Source organism: Ranitomeya imitator, chromosome 9 (assembly GCF_032444005.1).
Source record: "Ranitomeya imitator isolate aRanImi1 chromosome 9, aRanImi1.pri, whole genome shotgun sequence".
Taxonomy (NCBI): domain Eukaryota; kingdom Metazoa; phylum Chordata; class Amphibia; order Anura; family Dendrobatidae; genus Ranitomeya; species Ranitomeya imitator.
The window spans coordinates 74,894,748-74,913,489 of record NC_091290.1 but is presented as its reverse complement, the minus strand read 5'-3'; the positions used below and the strand labels follow the sequence as shown (position 1 = coordinate 74,913,489).

At 38.5% G+C, this 18,742-nt stretch overlaps 16 non-coding genes across 16 annotated transcripts; all 16 read right to left on the bottom strand.

Annotated features, from left to right (window-relative positions):
• Positions 1-5,395: 5,395 nt before the first annotated feature.
• TRNAQ-CUG (transfer RNA glutamine (anticodon CUG)) lies at positions 5,396-5,467 on the bottom strand. The gene has a single exon. It is a non-coding gene; the product is annotated as a tRNA-Gln (tRNA).
• Positions 5,468-6,128: 661 nt separating this feature from the next.
• On the bottom strand, positions 6,129-6,210 carry TRNAS-AGA (transfer RNA serine (anticodon AGA)). The gene has a single exon. It is a non-coding gene; the product is annotated as a tRNA-Ser (tRNA).
• A 959-nt stretch (positions 6,211-7,169) lies between these two features.
• On the bottom strand, positions 7,170-7,241 carry TRNAQ-CUG (transfer RNA glutamine (anticodon CUG)). Its single transcript has one exon. It is a non-coding gene; the product is annotated as a tRNA-Gln (tRNA).
• A 664-nt stretch (positions 7,242-7,905) lies between these two features.
• On the bottom strand, positions 7,906-7,987 carry TRNAS-AGA (transfer RNA serine (anticodon AGA)). Its single transcript has one exon. It is a non-coding gene; the product is annotated as a tRNA-Ser (tRNA).
• Positions 7,988-8,946: 959 nt separating this feature from the next.
• On the bottom strand, positions 8,947-9,018 carry TRNAQ-CUG (transfer RNA glutamine (anticodon CUG)). The gene has a single exon. It is a non-coding gene; the product is annotated as a tRNA-Gln (tRNA).
• Positions 9,019-9,679: 661 nt separating this feature from the next.
• TRNAS-AGA (transfer RNA serine (anticodon AGA)) lies at positions 9,680-9,761 on the bottom strand. The gene has a single exon. It is a non-coding gene; the product is annotated as a tRNA-Ser (tRNA).
• A 959-nt stretch (positions 9,762-10,720) lies between these two features.
• On the bottom strand, positions 10,721-10,792 carry TRNAQ-CUG (transfer RNA glutamine (anticodon CUG)). The gene has a single exon. It is a non-coding gene; the product is annotated as a tRNA-Gln (tRNA).
• Positions 10,793-11,456: 664 nt separating this feature from the next.
• Positions 11,457-11,538, bottom strand: TRNAS-AGA (transfer RNA serine (anticodon AGA)). Its single transcript has one exon. It is a non-coding gene; the product is annotated as a tRNA-Ser (tRNA).
• Positions 11,539-12,497: 959 nt separating this feature from the next.
• On the bottom strand, positions 12,498-12,569 carry TRNAQ-CUG (transfer RNA glutamine (anticodon CUG)). The gene has a single exon. It is a non-coding gene; the product is annotated as a tRNA-Gln (tRNA).
• Positions 12,570-13,230: 661 nt separating this feature from the next.
• Positions 13,231-13,312, bottom strand: TRNAS-AGA (transfer RNA serine (anticodon AGA)). Its single transcript has one exon. It is a non-coding gene; the product is annotated as a tRNA-Ser (tRNA).
• Positions 13,313-14,271: 959 nt separating this feature from the next.
• TRNAQ-CUG (transfer RNA glutamine (anticodon CUG)) lies at positions 14,272-14,343 on the bottom strand. The gene has a single exon. It is a non-coding gene; the product is annotated as a tRNA-Gln (tRNA).
• A 660-nt stretch (positions 14,344-15,003) lies between these two features.
• On the bottom strand, positions 15,004-15,085 carry TRNAS-AGA (transfer RNA serine (anticodon AGA)). Its single transcript has one exon. It is a non-coding gene; the product is annotated as a tRNA-Ser (tRNA).
• A 959-nt stretch (positions 15,086-16,044) lies between these two features.
• TRNAQ-CUG (transfer RNA glutamine (anticodon CUG)) lies at positions 16,045-16,116 on the bottom strand. Its single transcript has one exon. It is a non-coding gene; the product is annotated as a tRNA-Gln (tRNA).
• A 661-nt stretch (positions 16,117-16,777) lies between these two features.
• On the bottom strand, positions 16,778-16,859 carry TRNAS-AGA (transfer RNA serine (anticodon AGA)). The gene has a single exon. It is a non-coding gene; the product is annotated as a tRNA-Ser (tRNA).
• Positions 16,860-17,818: 959 nt separating this feature from the next.
• Positions 17,819-17,890, bottom strand: TRNAQ-CUG (transfer RNA glutamine (anticodon CUG)). The gene has a single exon. It is a non-coding gene; the product is annotated as a tRNA-Gln (tRNA).
• Positions 17,891-18,550: 660 nt separating this feature from the next.
• TRNAS-AGA (transfer RNA serine (anticodon AGA)) lies at positions 18,551-18,632 on the bottom strand. The gene has a single exon. It is a non-coding gene; the product is annotated as a tRNA-Ser (tRNA).
• Between the last annotated feature and the right edge of the window lie 110 nt (positions 18,633-18,742).

The window sequence follows — 18,742 nt, the reverse complement described above, 5'->3', positions numbered from 1 at the left end:
TATTCCTGCTTATGGGGGTTATATATGTACATTTATATATATATATGTATATATATACATATATATATTATTTTTTTTTTGTAGTATAAGTATATTATTATTTCTATATTGCAAGAAGGGGTGATATGGGAGCTTCTTTGTTGACACCTGTATAGGCTATCCAGGGGTAATGGTATATACCTTTACAGTCGTTCTTATCTACCATCGTATATGTGTCTTATCACGGTGCCTAACATAAGAGTATCTGTGTCGAATATTACGATGATATCATCTCTATGCTTTATAGGGACCTTCCTTGTATTATTATGCGTATGTGGACACTTGGTATGCTTATACGATTCTATACGATTTATCCCGATATATATATTTTTTAGGATAACCTGTTTACACTATATGTAGGGGGCTGGTGCAGGATATCAGTGTGTGGGCAATGCTTGCATCCCGCAGCCATTCATATGCCTTAGAATGTTTTCAATATCTATTCTTGGATATGGGATCTGGGCATGCGCACACAGAGCCTATATTGCCATTTTGGCAACTTCAACAGTTGTTCATGTTCATTATATATGTTTTCTAGTATTATGTTTAAGTTAATGGAATTTGCATGAATATGGCGTTGTCCTCATTTGTATAGGGGTTTTATTGTGGTCCTATAGTAGTATCGATACCGTGTATTTCCACTTTGTCGTAACACCAGTCATCCTGACAGTTTTCAGGATGACTGGTTTCCTCACTATGTACTAGGTACTGGTGTGGCATATTAGCGCGTGCGCAATGCGCACATCGCGCGGCTACTCCGGTACTCCATAGTACTTGTACTACCCATTCCTTAATATGGGATCTGGGTATGGGTTCACAATGCCTCTATTGCCATCTGGATGCTTCTGGTAGCGCCTTTATGTGGCGTTACTTCTGGCGCTGGGTATTATATCTGCGCGTGCGCAATGGGTGCATTTGGTGGCCATCTTGGTGCTCCATAGCATTCCCATTACCCACTTTCTTACATGGGTTTTGGGCATGCGCACCTAGCACTCACACGGCCATCTTGTGACTCTCGGAAGTCCGTGAGTGCGGCGCCACTTCCGGCGCTGGGAACGCCGACATGCCATGCTCAGCCCGTTACATTTCTCCGCCGTGTCACAGCTGATGGGTGTTTGCTCATTAGGGTAAGCCTCTTTATTTATGTATATATATAGTAGTCGGTCGCATACTAAGGCACTTGCCCCTGACGAAGCCACTCCCGTGGCGACACGCGTTGGGCTTTAGCCCCCTGGACCTCTGTGTGGATGGGTACTATGGTCATGTTCTATCAGCGTCGTTATTCCGCATGTACACAGAGATGGTAGTATTTTTCCACCTTAATTGGTGTTAGTTTGTTGTCCTTTATGCTGCATACATTATCATATACTGGTTCCCCTTGGACTATATGGCCTGTGTATAGGTGGGATATATGTAACAGCATTTTAGGTGTATTCCAGTATATATAACAGCACTTGATATATGCACTCCAATACTGGGGGCTTTACTCAGGATAATTTACTAGCTGCACTCTAAGTCTATGTGTACACACCCTATAACGTTGGTTCCCCTTAGGATTGTATGCCCGGCTTGAGGGCCACTTTAATTTCCAGACATGGTCTGTGCATAGGTGGGATATGTGTAACAGCATTCTACACGTATTCCGGTACTGGGGGCTTTTTTCAGGATAACTCACTAGCTGGACTCTAGGCTTGTGTGTACTGTTTATCTCCATGCTCTGTTGTACATAAACACTTGGCACTAGTCCAATGTATCAATGGGACTACTCTTATGCATAATAATATCTAAATGCTGCGAGCTGGGCCAGGTATATATATAAAATTTCATCTTTTGGTATTATATCTTGAAGGTTTTGTTCTATCATTTTGAAAAATTTGTTTACAGGACAGTTGTACCCATGAATTAAACATTTTCTGTACCTTCATCATATTACATGTCCAGGGGGAGGTTCCTTATTGGAATCTATGATGTTACACTTGTGTGTGTTTTTAAATGTTCTTAAACTGTAGTGTCGTTTGTATGTTTTTGATCGACATAATAAAATATTTGTAGTTATTTCTATATACTTTGGTTTATTTTTTGGTGGTCCCCTATATATAGCATGACATCTTTTTCTTGGTGGTTACGGATTTTGGAAAGTAGACCCCCTAAGGAACTCATCTTGATGTGTTGTGAGAGCTTTGAACCCCCAAGTATTTCACTACAGTTTATAACGCAGAGCCGTGCAAATAAAAAATATTTTTTTTCCACAAAAATTATATTTTAGCCCCCAGTTTTGTATTTTTCCAAGGTTAGGAGGAGAAATTGGACCCTAAATGTTGTTGTCCAATTTTGTCCTGAGTACGCTGATACCCGATATGTGGGGGGGAACCACCGTCTGGGCGCATGGGAGGGCTCGGAAGGGAAGGAGCATCATTTGGAATGCAGACTTAGATGGATTGGTCTGCAGGCGTCACATTGCGTTTGCAGAGCCCCTAATGTACCTAAACAGTAGAAACCCCCCACAAGTGACCCCATATTGGAAACTAGACCCCTCAATGAACTTATCTAGATTTCTTGTGAGAACTTTGAACCCCCAAGTGTTTCACTACAGTTTATAACGCAGAGCCGTGAAAATAAAAAATCTTTTTGTTTTCCCACAAAAATTATTTTTTAGCCCCCAGTTTTGTATTTTCCCAAGTGTAACAGGAGAAATTGGACCCCAAAAGTTGTTGTCCTATTTGTCCTGAATACGCTGATACCCCATATGTTGGGGTAAACCCCTGTTTGAGCACACGGGAGAGCTCGAAAGGGAAGGAGCACTGTTTTACTTTTTCAACGCAGAATTGGCTGGAATTGAGATCGGACGCCATGTCGTGTTAGGAGAGCCCCTGATGTGCCTAAACAGTGGAAACCCCCCAATTATAACTGAAACCCTAATCCAAACACACCCCTAACCCTAATTCCAACGGTAACCCTAACCACACCTCTAACCCTGACACACCCCTAACCCCAATCCCAACCCTATTCCCAACTGTAAATGTAATCTAAACCCTAACCCTAACTTTAGCCCCAACCCTAACTGTAGCCCCAACCCTAGCCCTGACCCTAGCCCTAACCCTAGCCCTAACCCTAACCCTAGCCCTAACCCTAACCCTAGCCCTAACCCTAACCCTAGCCCTATCCCTAGCCTTAATCCTAGCCCTAACCCTAACCCTAGCCCTAACCCTAACCCTAACCCTAACCATAGCCCTAACCCTAGCCCTAACCCTAGCCCTAATGGGAAAATGGAAATAAATACATTTTTTTTATTTTTCCCTAACTACGGGGGTGATGAAGGGGGGTTTGATTTACTTTTATAGCGAGTTTTTTAGCGGATTTTTATGATTGGCAGCCGTCACACACTGAAAGACGCTTTTTATTGCAAAAAATATTTTTTGCGTTACCACATTTTGAGAGCTATAATTTTTCCATATTTTGGTCCACAGAGTCATGTGAGGTCATGTTTTTTGCGGGACGAGTTGATGTTTTTATTGGTAACATTTTCGGGCACGTGACATTTTTTGATCGCTTTTTATTCCGATTTTTGTGAGGCAGAATTACCAAAAACCAGCTATTCATGAATTTCTTTTGGGGGAGGCGTTTATACCGTTCCGCGTTTGGTAAAATTGATAAAACAGTTTTAGTCTTCGGGTCAGTACGATTACATCGACACCTCATTTATATCATTTTTTTATGTTTTGGCGCTTTTATACGATAAAAACTATTTTACAGAGAAAATAATAATTTTTGCATCGCTTTATTCTCAGGACTATAAGTTTTTTATTTTTTTGCTGATGATGCTATATGGCAGTTCATTTTTTGCGGGACAAGATGTCGTTTTCAGCGGTACCATGGTTATTTATATCTGTCTTTTTGATCGCGTGTTATTCCACTTTTTGTTCGGCGGTATGATAATAAAGCGTTGTTTTTTGCCTCGTTTTTTTCTTTTTTTCTTACGGTGTTTACTGAAGGTGTTAACTAGTGGGCCAGTTTTATAGGTCGGGTCGTTACGGACGCGGCGATACTAAATATGTGCACTTTTATTGGTTTATTTAGATGAAGAAATGTATTTATGGGAATAATATATATATTTTTTTTCATTATTTAGGAATATTTTTTTAAATTTTTTTTTACACATTTGGAAATTTTTTTTTTTACTTTTTTACTTTGTCCCATGGGGGGACATCACAGATCAGTGATCTGACAGTTTGCACAGCACTCTGTCAGATCACTGATCTGACATGCAGCGCTGCAGGCTTCACAGTGCCTGCTCTGAGCAGGCTCTGTAAAGCCACCTCCCTCCCTGCAGGACCCAGATCCGCGGCCATCTTGGATCCGGGGCTCGAGCAGGCAGGGAGGGAGGTAAGACCCTCACAGCAACGCGATCACATCGCGTTGCTGCGGGGGGGTTAGGGAAGCCCGCAGGGAGCCCCCTCCCTGCGCGGTGCTTCCCTGCACCGCCGGCACATCGCGATCATCTTTGATCGCGGTGTGCCAGGGTTTAATGTGCCGGGGGCGGTCCGTGACCGCTCCTGGCACATAGTGCCGGATGTCAGCTGCGATATGCAGCTGACACCCGGCCGCGATCGGCGGCGCTCCCCCCGTGAGCGCTGCCGATCGCTATGACATACTATCCCGTCCAGGGTCAGATAGGCCCAGGGCACCTCGACGGGATAGTACGTCTAAGGTCACAGAGAGGTTAACCACATCAAGTTTCCAAAAATGCCAAGCGGTTAACTAAAATAAGCATATCATTCTTCAGGTGTTTTTCATTTCGAATAGCTCCATACTTATAAAACAATTTAATGGCAAGGTTAGAAAAACTCCTTCAAGGTTCCTGAGTGACTCTTAGTGCGCTTTGTGAGCTACAAAGAAGCGCCACAAAAATAGACTCAAAAGATTCCCAAAATAATTTTATAAAAATACCACCAAAAATGTTTGCAAACTGCTTTAGGAAATTCTGAAAAACAAAAGAAAAGATGATTCAGGAAGAAAACGCCAACAATTCCTGAAGCCATTTCAGCTTAAAATCCTTGTCAGTTTAATACAACCGGAAAAAGTGTTATGTGAACATTGACATAAATCATAGGGTATGGTTGCTTTGTGTGACACAATTCGTAAGAGTGTTGTATCTTAGAGTCAATTTTAAGTTTCGGTAATCCTGCTTCAACGGTGGATTTGGCCATACAACTCAAAGTGATCACTCCATGGATGTTTGGAACATTCAAATCTTTTTTTGGCATGTTGATTTTAACTCTCATTTTATGTTACAACTTGGGCACAGGAGAACTCAGTGTAAGCGGAAAAACTGAAACATATGTACAAAGAGCTGCCCGGGTTCCACTGAGATTTGAACTCAGATCGCTGGATTCAGAGTCCAGAGTGCTAACCATTACACCATGGAACCACATGAAAAAACAGCTGGCTGCAGTTTTTGTGCTAAAAAGCACATTTGAACTCATAAATGAAGGTGAATACAGGCTCTAAAGCTGTAGTGCAAATCTACAATTAATACACAATGGTAAATTAATATCTCCCAAACTTTTATTCCACAAGTGTGCCAAGGGTTCCATGATATCTCAACAAGGACATTTTTAAATGTTGATGAAAAGTGGCTAGTAAATAGAGTGCTGGATCTGTTACTTGGAAACAGGGTAAGAAAAAAAATAATTGCAAAATTTATACTGTTAGAAAGCTGTTCATCCAGAAGTGGCTAAAAAATTTTCATTGTGTGGTAAAAAGTTTCATCCAAGAGATAATTCAAGGTTGTTGCAAATCAAAGTGCATGTCCCAGTACATCTGCCACAGCAGTGGTCTGTGACTGCTAGACAAAAGAGGAAGAAGCACCACTTAACTGGTGGCACTCATGGCGCTTTTTTTAATTAGTGGCTTGATGCACGTGGGAGGCAGCGTCAAATCGGCTTATAGATAATACATCCAAAAATCAAAGTCAGTCTTGTTCTAGAAACCCTGTCTAAAGTTTGCATATCACCTTCATGTGTGATAAACCAGGACACACGCAAATTTATCTTCTCAGGTAATCAGACAAAAATTTATAGGAACATACTCGTAGTCGGCAGGATTTGAACCTGCGCGGGGAAACCCCAATGGATTTCTAGTCCATCGCCTTAACCACTCGGCCACGACTACTCAGACATTGACCATTGTTGAGTTTCACACACCTTTTCTCATAGCACCATGATCAAGAGCAGTGATTATCCCTTTGGAAAACATCTCAGAAAATAGAAACAAAATTCCAGGTACCAGTAAAATATAAAAATCTGATTTAAAGTCATCATCAATGGGAATCATGTACAGTTTAAGACTTTTACCTCTTTATAAGGCAGATTTTCAGTGGGTCCACTCCAAAATCATCCTGAAAATTACTCTGAAAATGCTGAAAACACTGAACAAATTAATTTCCACGTAAAAAAGACTTGCTGTTCATATGATCAGGCTTTTGGGTGTCTTTTAACCACATCAAGTTTCCAAAAATGCCAAGCGGTTAACTAAAATAAGCATATCATTCTTCATGTGTTTTTCATTTCGAATAGCTCCATACTTATAATACAATTTAATGGCAAGGTTAGAAAAACTCCTTCAAGGTTCCTGAGTGACTTTTAGTGCGTTTTGTGAGCTACAAAGAAGCGCCACAAAAATAGACTCAAAAGATTCCCAAAATAATTTTATAAAAATACCACCAAAAATGTTTGCGAACTGCTTTAGGAAATTCTGAAAAACAAAAGAAAAGATGATTCAGGAAGAAAACGCCAACAATTCCTGAAGCCATTTCAGCTTAAAATCCTTGTCAGTTTAATACACCTGGAAAAAGTGTTATGTGAACATTGACATAAATCATAGGGTATGGTTGCTTTGTGTGACACAATTCGTAAGAGTGTTGTATCTTAAAGTCAATTTTAAGTTTCGATAATCCTGGTTCATAGGTGGATTTGGCCATACAACTCAAAGTGATCACTCCATGGATGTTTGGAACATTCAAATCTTTTTTTGGCATGTTGATTTTAACTTTCTCTTTTTATGTTAAAACTTGGGCACAGGAGAACTCAGTGTAAGCGGAAAAACTGAAACATATGTACAAAGAGCTGCCCAGGTTCCACTGAGATTTGAACTCAGATCGCTGGATTCAGAGTCCAGAGTGCTGACCATTACACCATGGAACCACATGAAAAAACACCTGGCTGCAGTTTTTGTGCTAAAAAGCACATTTGAACTCATAAATGAAGGTGAATACAGGCTCTAAAGCTGTAGTGCAAATCTACAATTAATACACAATGGTAAATTAATATCTCCCAAACTTTTATTCCACAAGTGTGCCAAGGGTTCCATGATATCTCAACAAGGACATTTTTAAATGTTGATGAAAAGTGGCTAGTAAATAGAGTGCTGGATCTGTTACTTGGAAACAGGGTAAGAAAAAAAATAATTGCAAAATTTATACTGTTAGAAAGCTGTTCATCCAGAAGTGGATAAAAAAAAATTTTCATTGTGTGGTAAAAAGTTTCTTCCAAGAGATAATTCAAGGTTGTTGCAAATCAAAGTGCATGTCCCAGTACATCTGCCACAGCAGTGGTCTGTGACTGCTAAACAAAAGAGGGAGAAGCATCACTTACCTGGTGGCACTCATGGCGCTTTTTTTAATTAGTGGCTTGATGCACGTGGGATGCAGCGTCAAATCGGCTTATAGAAAATACATCCAGAAATCAAAGTCAGTCTTGTTCTAGAAACCCTGTCTAAAGTTTGCATATCACCTTCATGTGTGATAAACCAGGACACACGCAAATTTATCTTCTCAGGTAATCAGACAAAAAATTATAGGAAAATATTCGTAGTCGGCAGGATTTGAACCTGCGCGGGGAAACCCCAATGGATTTCTAGTCCATCGCCTTAACCACTCGGCCACGACTACTCAGACATTGACCATTGTTGAGTTTCACACACCTTTTCTTATAGCATCATGATCAAGAGCAGTGATTATCCCTTTGGAAAACATCTCAGAAAATAGAAACAAAATTCCAGGTACCAGTAAAATATAAAAATCTGATTTAAAGTCATCATCAATGGGAATCATGTACAGTTTAAGACTTTTACCTCTTTATAAGGCAGATTTTCAGTGGGTCCACTCCAAAATCATCCTGAAAATTACTCTAAAAATGCTGAAAACACTGAACAAATTAGTTTCCACGTAAAAAAGACTTGCTGTTCATATGATCAGGCTTTTGGGTGTCTTTTAACCACATCAAGTTTCCAAAAATGCCAAGCGGTTAACTAAAATAAGCATATCATTCTTCAGGTGTTTTTCATTTCGAATAGCTCCATACTTATAATACAATTTAATGGCAAGGTTAGGAAAACTCCTTCAAGGTTCCTGAGTGACTTTTAGTGCGTTTTGTGAGCTACAAAGAAGCGCCACAAAAATAGACTCAAAAGATTCCCAAAATAATTTTATAAAAATACCACCAAAAATGTTTGCAAACTGCTTTAGGAAATTCTGAAAAACAAAAGAAAAGATGATTCAGGAAGAAAACGCCAACAATTCCTGAAGCCATTTCAGCTTAAAATCCTTGTCAGTTTAATACACCTGGAAAAAGTGTTATGTGAACATTGACATAAATCATAGGGTATGGTTGCTTTGTGTGACACAATTCGTAAGAGTGTTGTATCTTAAAGTCAATTTTAAGTTTCGATAATCCTGGTTCATAGGTGGATTTGGCCATACAACTCAAAGTGATCACTCCATGGATGTTTGGAACATTCAAATCTATTTTTGGCATGTTGATTTTAACTTTCTCTTTTTATGTTAAAACTTGGGCACAGGAGAACTCAGTGTAAGCGGAAAAACTGAAACATATGTACAAAGAGCTGCCCAGGTTCCACTGAGATTTGAACTCAGATCGCTGGATTCAGAGTCCAGAGTGCTGACCATTACACCATGGAACCACATGAAAAAACACCTGGCTGCAGTTTTTGTGCTAAAAAGCACATTTGAACTCATAAATGAAGGTGAATACAGGCTCTAAAGCTGTAGTGCAAATCTACAATTAATACACAATGGTAAATTAATATCTCCCAAACTTTTATTCCACAAGTGTGCCAAGGGTTCCATGATATCTCAACAAGGACATTTTTAAATGTTGATGAAAAGTGGCTAGTAAATAGAGTGCTGGATCTGTTACTTGGAAACAGGGTAAGAAAAAAAATAATTGCAAAATTTATACTGTTAGAAAGCTGTTCATCCAGAAGTGGCTAAAAAATTTTCATTGTGTGGTAAAAAGTTTCATCCAAGAGATAATTCAAGGTTGTTGCAAATCAAAGTGCATGTCCCAGTACATCTGCCACAGCAGTGGTTTGTGACTGCTAGACAAAAGAGGAAGAAGCACCACTTACCTGGTGGCACTCATGGCGCTTTTTTTAATTAGTGGCTTGATGCACGTGGGATGCAGCGTCAAATCGGCTTATAGAAAATACATCCAGAAATCAAAGTCAGTCTTGTTCTAGAAACCCTGTCTAAAGTTTGCATATCACCTTCATGTGTGATAAACCAGGACACACGCAAATTTATCTTCTCAGGTAATCAGACAAAAAATTATAGGAACATATTCGTAGTCGGCAGGATTTGAACCTGCGCGGGGAAACCCCAATGGATTTCTAGTCCATCGCCTTAACCACTCGGCCACGACTACTCAGACATTGACCATTGTTGAGTTTCACACACCTTTTCTTATAGCATCATGATCAAGAGCAGTGATTATCCCTTTGGAAAACATCTCAGAAAATAGAAACAAAATTCCAGGTACCAGTAAAATATAAAAATCTGATTTAAAGTCATCATCAATGGGAATCATGTACAGTTTAAGACTTTTACCTCTTTATAAGGCAGATTTTCAGTGGGTCCACTCCAAAATCATCCTGAAAATTACTCTAAAAATGCTGAAAACACTGAACAAATTAGTTTCCACGTAAAAAAGACTTGCTGTTCATATGATCAGGCTTTTGGGTGTCTTTTAACCACATCAAGTTTCCAAAAATGCCAAGCGGTTAACTAAAATAAGCATATCATTCTTCAGGTGTTTTTCATTTCGAATAGCTCCATACTTATAATACAATTTAATGGCAAGGTTAGGAAAACTCCTTCAAGGTTCCTGAGTGACTTTTAGTGCGTTTTGTGAGCTACAAAGAAGCGCCACAAAAATAGACTCAAAAGATTCCCAAAATAATTTTATAAAAATACCACCAAAAATGTTTGCAAACTGCTTTAGGAAATTCTGAAAAACAAAAGAAAAGATGATTCAGGAAGAAAACGCCAACAATTCCTGAAGCCATTTCAGCTTAAAATCCTTGTCAGTTTAATACACCTGGAAAAAGTGTTATGTGAACATTGACATAAATCATAGGGTATGGTTGCTTTGTGTGACACAATTCGTAAGAGTGTTGTATCTTAAAGTCAATTTTAAGTTTCGATAATCCTGGTTCATAGGTGGATTTGGCCATACAACTCAAAGTGATCACTCCATGGATGTTTGGAACATTCAAATCTTTTTTTGGCATGTTGATTTTAACTTTCTCTTTTTATGTTAAAACTTGGGCACAGGAGAACTCAGTGTAAGCGGAAAAACTGAAACATATGTACAAAGAGCTGGCCAGGTTCCACTGAGATTTGAACTCAGATCGCTGGATTCAGAGTCCAGAGTGCTGACCATTACACCATGGAACCACATGAAAAAACACCTGGCTGCAGTTTTTGTGCTAAAAAGCACATTTGAACTCATAAATGAAGGTGAATACAGGCTCTAAAGCTGTAGTGCAAATCTACAATTAATACACAATGGTAAATTAATATCTCCCAAACTTTTATTCCACAAGTGTGCCAAGGGTTCCATGATATCTCAACAAGGACATTTTTAAATGTTGATGAAAAGTGGCTAGTAAATAGAGTGCTGGATCTGTTACTTGGAAACAGGGTAAGAAAAAAAATAATTGCAAAATTTATACTGTTAGAAAGCTGTTCATCCAGAAGTGGATAAAAAAAATTTTTCATTGTGTGATAAAAAGTTTCTTCCAAGAGATAATTCAAGGTTGTTGCAAATCAAAGTGCATGTCCCAGTACATCTGCCACAGCAGTGGTCTGTGACTGCTAAACAAAAGAGGGAGAAGCATCACTTACCTGGTGGCACTCATGGCGCTTTTTTTAATTAGTGGCTTGATGCACGTGGGATGCAGCGTCAAATCGGCTTATAGAAAATACATCCAGAAATCAAAGTCAGTCTTGTTCTAGAAACCCTGTCTAAAGTTTGCATATCACCTTCATGTGTGATAAACCAGGACACACGCAAATTTATCTTCTCAGGTAATCAGACAAAAAATTATAGGAACATATTCGTAGTCGGCAGGATTTGAACCTGCGCGGGGAAACCCCAATGGATTTCTAGTCCATCGCCTTAACCACTCGGCCACAACTACTCAGACATTAACCACTGATGAGTTTCACACACCTTTTCTTATAGCATCATGATCAAGAGCAGTGATTATCCCTTTGGAAAACATCTCAGAAAATAGAAACAAAATTCCAGGTACCAGTAAAATATAAAAATCTGATTTAAAGTCATCATCAAAGGGAATCATGTACAGTTTAAGACTTTTACCTCTTTATAAGGCAGATTTTCAGTGGGTCCACTCCAAAATCATCCTGAAAATTACTCTAAAAATGCTGAAAACACTGAACAAATTAGTTTCCACGTAAAAAAGACTTGCTGTTCATATGATCAGGCTTTTGGGTGTCTTTTAACCACATCAAGTTTCCAAAAATGCCAAGCGGTTAACTAAAATAAGCATATCATTCTTCAGGTGTTTTTCATTTCGAATAGCTCCATACTTATAATACAATTTAATGGCAAGGTTAGGAAAACTCCTTCAAGGTTCCTGAGTGACTTTTAGTGCGTTTTGTGAGCTACAAAGAAGCGCCACAAAAATAGACTCAAAAGATTCCCAAAATAATTTTATAAAAATACCACCAAAAATGTTTGCAAACTGCTTTAGGAAATTCTGAAAAACAAAAGAAAAGATGATTCAGGAAGAAAACGCCAACAATTCCTGAAGCCATTTCAGCTTAAAATCCTTGTCAGTTTAATACACCTGGAAAAAGTGTTATGTGAACATTGACATAAATCATAGGGTATGGTTGCTTTGTGTGACACAATTCGTAAGAGTGTTGTATCTTAAAGTCAATTTTAAGTTTCGATAATCCTGGTTCATAGGTGGATTTGGCCATACAACTCAAAGTGATCACTCCATGGATGTTTGGAACATTCAAATCTATTTTTGGCATGTTGATTTTAACTTTCTCTTTTTATGTTAAAACTTGGGCACAGGAGAACTCAGTGTAAGCGGAAAAACTGAAACATATGTACAAAGAGCTGCCCAGGTTCCACTGAGATTTGAACTCAGATCGCTGGATTCAGAGTCCAGAGTGCTGACCATTACACCATGGAACCACATGAAAAAACACCTGGCTGCAGTTTTTGTGCTAAAAAGCACATTTGAACTCATAAATGAAGGTGAATACAGGCTCTAAAGCTGTAGTGCAAATCTACAATTAATACACAATGGTAAATTAATATCTCCCAAACTTTTATTCCACAAGTGTGCCAAGGGTTCCATGATATCTCAACAAGGACATTTTTAAATGTTGATGAAAAGTGGCTAGTAAATAGAGTGCTGGATCTGTTACTTGGAAACAGGGTAAGAAAAAAAATAATTGCAAAATTTATACTGTTAGAAAGCTGTTCATCCAGAAGTGGCTAAAAATTTTTCATTGTGTGGTAAAAAGTTTCTTCCAAGAGATAATTCAAGGTTGTTGCAAATCAAAGTGCATGTCCCAGTACATCTGCCACAGCAGTGGTCTGTGACTGCTAAACAAAAGAGGGAGAAGCATCACTTACCTGGTGGCACTCATGGCGCTTTTTTTAATTAGTGGCTTGATGCACGTGGGATGCAGCGTCAAATCGGCTTATAGAAAATACATCCAGAAATCAAAGTCAGTCTTGTTCTAGAAACCCTGTCTAAAGTTTGCATATCACCTTCATGTGTGATAAACCAGGACACACGCAAATTTATCTTCTCAGGTAATCAGACAAAAAATTATAGGAACATATTCGTAGTCGGCAGGATTTGAACCTGCGCGGGGAAACCCCAATGGATTTCTAGTCCATCGCCTTAACCACTCGGCCATGACTACTCAGACATTGACCATTGTTGAGTTTCACACACCTTTTCTTATAGCATCATGATCAAGAGCAGTGATTATCCCTTTGGAAAACATCTCAGAAAATAGAAACAAAATTCCAGGTACCAGTAAAATATAAAAATCTGATTTAAAGTCATCATCAATGGGAATCATGTACAGTTTAAGACTTTTACCTCTTTATAAGGCAGATTTTCAGTGGGTCCACTCCAAAATCATCCTGAAAATTACTCTAAAAATGCTGAAAACACTGAACAAATTAGTTTCCACGTAAAAAAGACTTGCTGTTCATATGATCAGGCTTTTGGGTGTCTTTTAACCACATCAAGTTTCCAAAAATGCCAAGCGGTTAACTAAAATAAGCATATCATTCTTCAGGTGTTTTTCATTTCGAATAGCTCCATACTTATAATACAATTTAATGGCAAGGTTAGGAAAACTCCTTCAAGGTTCCTGAGTGACTTTTAGTGCGTTTTGTGAGCTACAAAGAAGCGCCACAAAAATAGACTCAAAAGATTCCCAAAATAATTTTATAAAAATACCACCAAAAATGTTTGCAAACTGCTTTAGGAAATTCTGAAAAACAAAAGAAAAGATGATTCAGGAAGAAAACGCCAACAATTCCTGAAGCCATTTCAGCTTAAAATCCTTGTCAGTTTAATACACCTGGAAAAAGTGTTATGTGAACATTGACATAAATCATAGGGTATGGTTGCTTTGTGTGACACAATTCGTAAGAGTGTTGTATCTTAAAGTCAATTTTAAGTTTCGATAATCCTGGTTCATAGGTGGATTTGGCCATACAACTCAAAGTGATCACTCCATGGATGTTTGGAACATTCAAATCTTTTTTTGGCATGTTGATTTTAACTTTCTCTTTTTATGTTAAAACTTGGGCACAGGAGAACTCAGTGTAAGCGGAAAAAATGAAGCATATGTACAAAGAGCTGCCCAGGTTCCACTGAGATTTGAACTCAGATCGCTGGATTCAGAGTCCAGAGTGCTAACCATTACACCATGGAACCACATGAAAAAACACCTGGCTGCAGTTTTTGTGCTAAAAAGCACATTTGAACTCATAAATGAAGGTGAATACAGGCTCTAAAGCTGTAGTGCAAATCTACAATTAATACACAATGGTAAATTAATATCTCCCAAACTTTTATTCCACAAGTGTGCCAAGGGTTCCATGATATCTCAACAAGGACATTTTTAAATGTTGATGAAAAGTGGCTAGTAAATAGAGTGCTGGATCTGTTACTTGGAAACAGGGTAAGAAAAAAAATCATTGCAAAATTTATACTGTTAGAAAGCTGTTCATCCAGAAGTGGCTAAAAAATTTTCATTGTGTGGTAAAAAGTTTCATCCAAGAGATAATTCAAGGTTGTTGCAAATCAAAGTGCATGTCCCAGTACATCTGCCACAGCAGTGGTTTGTGACTGCTAGACAAAAGAGGAAGAAGCACCACTTACCTGGTAGCACTCATGGCACTTCTTTTAATTAGTGGCTTGACGCAGGTGGGATGCAGCGTCAGATCGGCTTATAGAAAATACATCCAAAAATCAAGTCAGTCTGGTTCTAGAAACCCTGTCTAAAGTTTGCATATCACCTTCATGTGTGATAAACCAGGACACACGCAAATTTATCTTCTCAGGTAATCAGACAAAAAATTATAGGAACATATTCGTAGTCGGCAGGATTTGAACCTGCGCGGGGAAACCCCAATGGATTTCTAGTCCATCGCCTTAACCACTCGGCCACGACTACTCAGACATTCACCATTGATGAGTTTCACACACCTTTTCTTATAGCACCATGATCAAGAGCAGTGATTATCCCTTTGGAAAACATCTCAGAAAATAGAAACAAAATTCCAGGTACCAGTAAAATATAAAAATCTGATTTAAAGTCATCATCAATGGGAATCATGTACAGTTTAAGACTTTTACCTCTTTATAAGGCGGATTTTCAGTGGGTCCACTCCAAAATCATCCTGAAAATTACTCTGAAAATGCTGAAAACACTGAACAAATTAGTTTCCACGTAAAAAAGACTTGCTGTTCATATGATCAGGCTTTTGGGTGTCTTTTAACCACATCAAGTTTCCAAAAATGCCAAGCGGTTAACTAAAATAAGCATATCATTCTTCAGGTGTTTTTCATTTCGAATAGCTCCATACTTATAATACAATTTAATGGCAAGGTTAGGAAAACTCCTTCAAGGTTCCTGAGTGACTTTTAGTGCGTTTTGTGAGCTACAAAGAAGCGCCACAAAAATAGACTCAAAAGATTCCCAAAATAATTTTATAAAAATACCACCAAAAATGTTTGCAAACTGCTTTAGGAAATTCTGAAAAACAAAAGAAAAGATGATTCAGGAAGAAAACGCCAACAATTCCTGAAGCCATTTCAGCTTAAAATCCTTGTCAGTTTAATACACCTGGAAAAAGTGTTATGTGAACATTGACATAAATCATAGGGTATGGTTGCTTTGTGTGACACAATTCGTAAGAGTGTTGTATCTTAAAGTCAATTTTAAGTTTCGATAATCCTGGTTCATAGGTGGATTTGGCCATACAACTCAAAGTGATCACTCCATGGATGTTTGGAACATTCAAATCTTTTTTTGGCATGTTGATTTTAACTTTCTCTTTTTATGTTAAAACTTGGGCACAGGAGAACTCAGTGTAAGCGGAAAAACTGAAACATATGTACAAAGAGCTGCCCAGGTTCCACTGAGATTTGAACTCAGATCGCTGGATTCAGAGTCCAGAGTGCTGACCATTACACCATGGAACCACATGAAAAAACACCTGGCTGCAGTTTTTGTGCTAAAAAGCACATTTGAACTCATAAATGAAGGTGAATACAGGCTCTAAAGCTGTAGTGCAAATCTACAATTAATACACAATGGTAAATTAATATCTCCCAAACTTTTATTCCACAAGTGTGCCAAGGGTTCCATGATATCTCAACAAGGACATTTTTAAATGTTGATGAAAAGTGGCTAGTAAATAGAGTGCTGGATCTGTTACTTGGAAACAGGGTAAGAAAAAAAATAATTGCAAAATTTATACTGTTAGAAAGCTGTTCATCCAGAAGTGGCTAAAAATTTTTCATTGTGTGGTAAAAAGTTTCTTCCAAGAGATAATTCAAGGTTGTTGCAAATCAAAGTGCATGTCCCAGTACATCTGCCACAGCAGTGGTCTGTGACTGCTAAACAAAAGAGGGAGAAGCATCACTTACCTGGTGGCACTCATGGCGCTTTTTTTAATTAGTGGCTTGATGCACGTGGGATGCAGCGTCAAATCGGCTTATAGAAAATACATCCAGAAATCAAAGTCAGTCTTGTTCTAGAAACCCTGTCTAAAGTTTGCATATCACCTTCATGTGTGATAAACCAGGACACACGCAAATTTATCTTCTCAGGTAATCAGACAAAAAATTATAGGAACATATTCGTAGTCGGCAGGATTTGAACCTGCGCGGGGAAACCCCAATGGATTTCTAGTCCATCGCCTTAACCACTCGGCCACGACTACTCAGACATTGACCATTGTTGAGTTTCACACACCTTTTCTTATAGCATCATGATCAAGAGCAGTGATTATCCCTTTGGAAAACATCTCAGAAAATAGAAACAAAATTCCAGGTAACAGTAAAATATAAAAATCTGATTTAAAGTCATCATCAATGGGAATCATGTACAGTTTAAGACTTTTACCTCTTTATAAGGCAGATTTTCAGTGGGTCCACTCCAAAATCATCCTGAAAATTACTCTAAAAATGCTGAAAACACTGAACAAATTAGTTTCCACGTAAAAAAGACTTGCTGTTCATATGATCAGGCTTTTGGGTGTCTTTTAACCACATCAAGTTTCCAAAAATGCCAAGCGGTTAACTAAAATAAGCATATCATTCTTCAGGTGTTTTTCATTTCGAATAGCTCCATACTTATAATACAATTTAATGGCAAGGTTAGGAAAACTCCTTCAAGGTTCCTGAGTGACTTTTAGTGCGTTTTGTGAGCTACAAAGAAGCGCCACAAAAATAGACTCAAAAGGTTCCCAAAATAATTTTATAAAAATACCACCAAAAATGTTTGCAAACTGCTTTAGGAAATTCTGAAAAACAAAAGAAAAGATGATTCAGGAAGAAAACGCCAACAATTCCTGAAGCCATTCCAGCTGAAAATCCTTGTCAGTTTAATACACCTGGAAAAAGTGTTATGTTTACATTGACATAAATCATAGGGTATGGTTGCTTTGTATGACACAATTCGTAAGAGTGTTGTATCTTAAAGTCAATTTTAAGTTTCGGTAATCCTGCTTCATAGGTGGATTTGGCCATACAACTCAAAGTGATCGCTCCATGGATGTTTGGAACATTCAAATCTTTTTTTGGCATGTTGATTTTAACTTTCTCTTTTTATGTTAAAACTTGGGCACAGGAGAACTCAGTGTAAGCGGAAAAAATGAAGCATATGTACAAAGAGCTGCCCAGGTTCCACTGAGATTTGAACTCAGATCGCTGGATTCAGAGTCCAGAGTGCTAACCATTACACCATGGAACCACATGAAAAAACACCTGGCTGCAGTTTTTGTGCTAAAAAGCACATTTGAACTCATAAATGAAGGTGAATACAGGCTCTAAAGCTGTAGTGCAAATCTACAATTAATACACAATGGTAAATTAATATCTCCCAAACTTTTATTCCACAAGTGTGCCAAGGGTTCCATGATATCTCAACAAGGACATTTTTAAATGTTGATGAAAAGTGGCTAGTAAATAGAGTGCTGGATCTGTTACTTGGAAACAGGGTAAGAAAAAAAATAATTGCAAAATTTATACTGTTAGAAAGCTGTTCATCCAGAAGTGGCTAAAAAATTTTCATTGTGTGGTAAAAAGTTTCATCCAAGAGATAATTCAAGGTTGTTGCAAATCAAAGTGCATGTCCCAGTACATCTGCCACAGCAGTGGTTTGTGACTGCTAGACAAAAGAGGAAGAAGCACCACTTACCTGGTAGCACTCATGGCACTTCTTTTAATTAGTGGCTTGACGCAGGTGGGATGCAGCGTCAGATCGGCTTATAGAAAATACATCCAAAAATCAAGTCAGTCTGGTTCTAGAAACCCTGTCTAAAGTTTGCATATCACCTTCATGTGTGATAAACCAGGACACACGCAAATTTATCTTCTCAGGTAATCAGACAAAAAATTATAGGAACATATTCGTAGTCGGCAGGATTTGAACCTGCGCGGGGAAACCCCAATGGATTTCTAGTCCATCGCCTTAACCACTCGGCCACGACTACTCAGACATTGACCATTGATGAGTTTCACACACCTTTTCTTATAGCACCATGATCAAGAGCAGTGATTATCCCTTTGGAAAACATCTCAGAAAATAGAAACAAAATTCCAG